Below are 7048 nucleotides of genomic sequence, written 5' to 3' on the forward strand. Positions count from 1 at the left end.
TTGTCATTTTCTGCACGTATTTTCGCGAATTTGTTCCAAGCAAAGAACGAGAGCCACTGGAGGTGCCCTTCAGCTCCGCTAAACGATTTTCAATTGAGTGTCGTAAAATCAAAGCCAAGGTAATCACTCTGTCCAATCACAAAGGACATAGACAAACCAGTGAACCAATCAAAACTTGAAGCAAATACACGAAGCCAGTGTAAAGCGCGGGAAATCATGCGCAAGCGAGTCATGATTGGTTTTGTTTTTCTTCTGATTGGCCGAGAAAGTGGCGCCAATTTTTTGTAACCAATCACTAAGGGTAGTAATCCAAAACCAATACAAATCTGAAATGGGAGCTACTTTCGACACTCGATTGAAAACCGCTTTTTGTATGTGTTAGTTTTCTTACGTTAACCGTGTAGTTACAATCATCGTTTAAAAATAAATCATTTTGCAACATTCATTCCCTTTACTGCTAATACCCTTCACTCCCTTACATAGTATAATTTTCTCTAGGAATTCAGTGACTTCATTGAGGTAAACAGCTTCTCTGTCTCTTATTACTGAACTACTCTAAATCTGTTACGACATCGAACTGTATAACAGAGTTTATACTGTTCTAGAGACGTGTTGTTTGCCAAATGTTAATGTGTTAACCCTTCCACTCTCAAAGGTGTGCCCAAAAAAATACCTAGGCTTTTTAGTTCACAAACGTTTCTAAAAAGAACGTCACGTGAAAATACTGCTCGGTAACTTCTATCTGGATGGTCATACACCGTGGTTTCGTAAAAAGACTTGAATCTAAAGTCGGAAATTAGAACAATGAACAGTACCACATGAAAGTATTGCTCAATAGCTTTCATTTGAATGGTCACACACTAGGGTTTTATCCAAAAATTTGAGGTTTGACTTTGAGAGTGAAAGGGTTTTAGTAAATGTGTACGGTGTGATGCACTTCAATTATAGGAGTCTTTTTTATTGTTGTACCGTCGCTTGCATCTAAGCGTGAACACGAGCCGCCGAAACATGATCTAATTGGGTATCAAACATGGCATGTTTCGTCATGAAACATTGAAGTTTAGCAGACCGTAACAGCAACTTTCACGCTCAAAATGCTCACCATAAACACTGAGAACAGGCGAAACTTTGCACCAGAAGTGATTCAAGTGAACCTGCAAATGCATATCAACAAAGATCAGGATCAATTTGTTGAAGGAAGTCTTGATATCCAATCTTTCCGCCAATTCGACTGTTTCGTAGCCTGCGAATACAGCCGCCTCTCATTCGCGTCCCGCAACGTTTGCAAGTGTTTCGCTCTTCGTTGCGGGACGCGAATGAGAGGCGGCTGTATTCGCAGGCTAACTGTTTCGAAACCGGAATGTGTTAAAGTTTCGGCGCGAAAGTTGCCGTTACGGTCTGCTAAACTTCAAACGTTTGATGACCAATCATGCCACGTTTGATACCCAATTAGATCATGTTTCGGCGGCACGTGTTCACGCTTAGATGCAAGCGACGGTAATCAATTGTCGGAAGGTTTCTTTTAAAGTAATACACAGTGTCACATATTTCACCCCAGCTATTAAATATGGTGGGTGATTACCGTCATAATTAAACTTTGGATTTTGTTACTTGTTATTGCATTTTGTTTTACAATAAGTTGCTTGTGTGTTTGAATTTTATGTTGGTTGTATCAATTTTCTGTCAGAATTCAGAAATTTTCGTCTAATCAAATTTTCGGATAGCTCTAAACTTTCTAGTAATTTGAATTTTTCGGGTTGTGCCAGTTTTCGGGAACTATTCCAATTTCTGGTGTCATGATTTTTTGCCAGTAGTTCGAATTTTCGGACACATTCAATTTTCTGCTAGTAGTTCGAATTTTCGGACACATTCAATTTTCTGCTAGTTCCCGGCGCCATGTTGGAATAGTAACCGCGCAGACATGATAGCGAGGCTACCGGTGACCCGTGGCTGAGCGTGAAGAGAGATTACAGTGAGGATTCGGCAATTAGCCCGTGTTTTTTCGCGTTTTTCGGAACATAAGCGAAAGTTTTGATTCTAATAATACTCCTTCGTCATCTTCTAAGATGAATGGAAAATATTGGGCCGTTTTTGGCTGTAAAAAAGGCGAGTAAACTTCTCAGGGGCCATCAGTTGTTTTCGCTGCGTAACAAAACACAAGGAGATCCAGTGAAGAAATCGCATCCGTGGTGTAATCTGATAAGACGCCAGCATGAGCATGGTGAGGACAATTTTCTTCGTCTTTAAAGCAATTTTTCTTTGCACTAATCATTACTAAAAAGGAAATATACACAGCTCTCCTGAGCAAGTCGTTGGGATCAGAAAAAAGGTTTTTAACATGCAATGTTTACAAAACTTTTGTTTACTTGCTCTCAAAGTTGATGTTTAATAATACTTTACATTACACAGTGCCCAATTCTTGAAAGTTTTCAGTAAAATAGTTATCCCAAATCAGGAATTATTCTCAATTTTGCAGACTTCTTTTTTTTATTTTATTTCTGAGTGTGGCAGTTTATTTTATATTGGTTAGAGCTGCTTTTAGGTGAAGTTATAAGCTTGGTTTAAATAAAGTTTTAATATTATCTCATAGGTAAAGAGAAATCCCAGCAACATAGATTGTGAAACATTCTAAAAGGAGTCTGCCAGTTGAAAGAAGCTCAGAAAATCATCTATTCAAGTCAAGAAATGGAAAATAACACAAGCAGAGGGCAATTTTTTAAGAATAAAAAATGTTTTCATAGTTGAAATGACTGCATCAGCTACTAAGTTTTGAAATAAATCATTTGCAGTGTTGAATCAAGGTGTTTCAAAAAGCCATTTAACAGTTCCTGTTACTATAAAAAAGTATTACCAACCCAAACAGTATGGTAAGGATTATTATAATGAGATGCACAAAATGTGGACCATATATAACTGACAATAATGCTTGCAAGTCTAAAGTTATATTTACAAAAATTGCCTGAGGGAATGATAAAATCATTGCTATACTTTACATGTCCAGGGACAACTGTATTTGTTCTTTGTCCTTGCCTTATTCTGGCCTTAAAGGAATTTTATTGTCTATTTTGAAGAGAAAAGGCTTGCTTTTTCAATTTTTTTTAACACCACATTCTCAGACAAAACAAATTCCACCCCTACACATTGACCTGGTGTGGGAGACGCGGTGGCCAATGGTTAGCGCACTCGACTCCCAGTCGAACGGCCCGGGTTCGAGTCCTGGTGGGGGAGCTGCGTTGTGTTCTTGGCCAAGACACTTTACTCTCAGTGCCTCTCTCCACCCAGGTGTATAAATGGGTAACAGCGAATTTACTGCTGGCATTCCATCCAGGGGGGAGTAGACCTAGTCGCTTAATGCTACGGAAACCGGGATAAGCTCCAGCTGTATGAGCCACTTGGCTCGGACACAGACTTTACCTTACCTTTTACAGATTGACCTGGAGGTTACAACAAGAGAAATTCCTCTTCCCCATTGATGGTAGAGTTTCATATGGACACCGAACTACAGCTAATCTAGCAGAGTTCCATCCAGCTTCATGATGAAGATTTTATTTATTTTAATTTTCTTTACTGTCTTATTTAAACAATACATTCATCTTAAACATTACATCAATATTTTCAATACTACATGCAGGACCTTAAATTTTATAGCTCCCCATTTGAGATAATAAACATTCAGAAAGTGTTTAATTCGGGTTTTTATATTTTTACTTTTAATTTCAAATGTAAACGCACTGAGACGTATGTAAAGTGCGTGCTAAGAACTGTTATTATTATTATTATTATTATTAAAGTATTGACATACTTTCTGGTTTCAGTGTAAAAGATTTATGGGTGGTTAACCCTTTACTGTCAAAGAATGAACAGCCCGAAAACTTTACCAGGTCAATACATACACATGTACACAAAAGGAGATGTAACAGTAATTAAAATTTTTCCCTGAATTTGACCAAATTCTCTCATCTAGAGCTGATAGAAAAGTTGATTTTTAAGAGGAAATCCGCCAGGACTTCGAGTAGTTATTGGACAAAATTATGTACCAAAACTATTTACACCTGATTGCAAGCTTTTGTGTTACTGCTTCAAATATCTTATCGAAAGAAATCTTTTCTAACAACACCACACATCGAAAACACATTTTGAAGTTCCGCTGAATTCCACTGAATCTCTTAAAAGATGTAAGCTTTTGCCCATAGCTTGTGAACTTTAAGTATCATTTTCTCAGACTCTGATAAGAAATTGTTGTACCAGAATTATTTCCACCTTATTGCAAACTTTTTTGTTACTGCTTCAAATATCTTATCAAAAGAAATCTTTTCTAACAACACCAAACATCGAAAACACATTTTGAAGTTCCGCTGAATTCCACTGAATCGCTTAAGACGAATTTCCAAAATGGCTACACATGAGATTTTGCCCATACCTTGTGAACTTTGAAATTCATTTTCTCAGACTCTAATAAGAAATTGTTGTTGGTCTTAACACGGATAATTACTTACATCTTTACCTTTTATTAAGGGTAGGAAATAACGCGATAGAATTTAAATTATTCTGGAAATTGATTTTTGTCCAACTTTAATAAATATTACTCGACTTCCTAGTGGATTCCGTCTTAACCTCTTCTGGAGAAATAATACCAAAATGATGGGTTATCACTGATGGACGATTAAACTACCCTGACTGTAATGTGGTTGAGACCAAACTTTGCCTGAAATTCAACCAGTTTAAATTCAATGATGCATTATTCTCTTTGCAGATCAATCAGACTTTTCATCAGGTGATTTAATAGGGTGCAATAATACTCCTGGTTAATGAGAAAAAAGTTTTCCCTTTTCTTTTGCATTTTTATTTCTTGAGTAGATGTTTCTCTGTGCCTTCTTTTAAATAGTGACTTCCTTGTGTGATAATTTCACAATCCATGTTTACTGGGATAGCTTTCACCTATGAGACAATATTGAAAACGGATTTAAACTAAGCTTACAACTTTACCTAAAAGCAACTCTTTGTTATCAATGATCTATTTCTTTTAAATCTTATCAAAATACAATAAGCTTATATCAGACTCAAAATAAATACAGAAATAAAAAAAACCGTAGGCAAAATTGGGAATAATTTCTGAATTGAGATATATATTTAAATGGAGACTTGTCAACAGAAGGGCTTTCCTAGATATAAAATATTATCAAACAACTTCAGTGATTAGAAGCAAGTATAAAACAAAAGTTTTGTAAACATTGCATGTTAAAAACCTTTTTTCTGATCCCAACGACTTGCTCAGGAGAGCTGTGTATATTTCCTTTTTAGTAATGATTAGTGCAAAGAAAAATTGCTTTAAAGACGAAGAAAATTGTCCTCACCATGCTCATGCTGGCGTCTTATCAGATTACACCACGGATGCGATTTCTTCACTGGATCTCCTTGTGTTTTGTTACGCAGCGAAAACAACTGATGGCCCCTGAGAAGTTTACTCGCCTTTTTTACAGCCAAAAACGGCCCAATATTTTCCATTCATCTTAGAAGATGACGAAGGAGTATTATTAGAATCAAAACTTTCGCTTATGTTCCGAAAAACGCGAAAAAACACGGGCTAATTGCCGAATCCTCACTGTAATCTCTCTTCACGCTCAGCCACGGGTCACCGGTAGCCTCGCTATCATGTCTGCGCGGTTACTATTCCAACATGGCGCCGGGAACTAGCAGAAAATTGAATGTGTCCGAAAATTCGAACTACTAGCAGAAAATTGAATGTGTCCGAAAATTCGAACTACTGGCAAAAAATCATGACACCAGAAATTGGAATAGTTCCCGAAAACTGGCACAACCCGAAAAATTCAAATTACTAGAAAGTTTAGAGCTATCCGAAAATTTGATTAGACGAAAATTTCTGAATTCTGACAGAAAATTGATACAACCAACATAAAATTCAAACACACAAGCAACTTATTGTAAAACAAAATGCAATAACAAGTAACAAAATCCAAAGTTTAATTATGACGGTAATCACCCACCATAATTAAATGGATTTAATCTTGCGCTGTGATAAAATGCCACACTGTGGTGCTGAATGCAATAAAGATATTTATTTCGGTTAGATAGTCTTGCTGTCTTGATTATAGAATGTTAGGGTTATACAACGTGCCAAAACCAGTTAACGGCCGGCTCATTTACTGGCTGAAGTAGGTCCTAGAGGGGTGTAAACTGGGCATTATTGACGGGGACAAAAAAAAAAACGATGAACGTGGAACGGAGATTAAAGTCGAAATAAAGATGTAAAGTGGATTTTTGCAAGGTACAAAACTGCTACCAATTGAAGAAAACCTGAAAATAATTGTTTAAAGCTTAGGCGTAGTTTTCGGCATACATGCGACGTAAATGCAAGCGACGTTAACTTGCAATTGTAGAACGCAAACGTAAGATACGCAGACACAGTTGAAGTCTTTTTCCAAGATGGCGGACAAGATAGCTGAACTCCAGTTCAGCTCTTGCCCAGTAAAATTCTGATTGATTTTCCTAGCAATGATATTGGAGAAAAACGTTGCTCACTATAAGTAAATCACCCAGGCAAGAGTTGGAACATCAAGTTGTCGCTCTATGTGAGAGAGCAATTTGCGCGCATGCCGTTTTTAATTTATTTGCTCTTTCCTGTGATATTTTGATAACAGCTTTCTTGTATCAGAAAAATTATGATTTTTCCTCGTAGAAGAGTGGATTTATAACTAACACATCCGTTCGAATATAAAAGAGGATCGTATCACTTGTTTATTTTGTCAACTTTCGTGCGAGTAAAAATCTCATTCCTAAAACAGCGCGAGGAATTGTGTTCACAAAGCTTGGATACATGCTTTTTTACCGCAAAAAAAAAATCGTCTTCACCTTAAAGTCAAAATTAGTGCTCGAAAATCTGATATGTCAGTTGATCTTTAATCATCTACGATCCATATAGATTTCTCATAATGAAATCCACCAGTGCATAAATCCAAGCCGCGAGATCCTGGGAACAAAGCCGCGCGCGCGCGGAACGTCACAAAAGGCAACGAAACAAACAAATTGA

The 7048-nt window shown here is 37.0% G+C and overlaps 1 long non-coding RNA gene across 1 annotated transcript; it reads left to right on the plus strand.

The window, feature by feature from the left end:
- The first annotated feature begins 1560 nt into the window (after positions 1-1560).
- LOC144663961 (uncharacterized) lies at positions 1561-2796 on the plus strand. Its single transcript, XR_013572706.1, has 2 exons — positions 1561-2221; positions 2591-2796. It is a non-coding gene; the product is annotated as an uncharacterized LOC144663961 (long non-coding RNA).
- Positions 2797-7048: the final 4252 nt, after the last annotated feature.

This window comes from Oculina patagonica, chromosome 8, assembly GCF_052425735.1.
Source record: "Oculina patagonica isolate OP01 chromosome 8, crgOcupat, whole genome shotgun sequence".
Lineage (NCBI taxonomy): Eukaryota > Metazoa > Cnidaria > Anthozoa > Scleractinia > Oculinidae > Oculina > Oculina patagonica.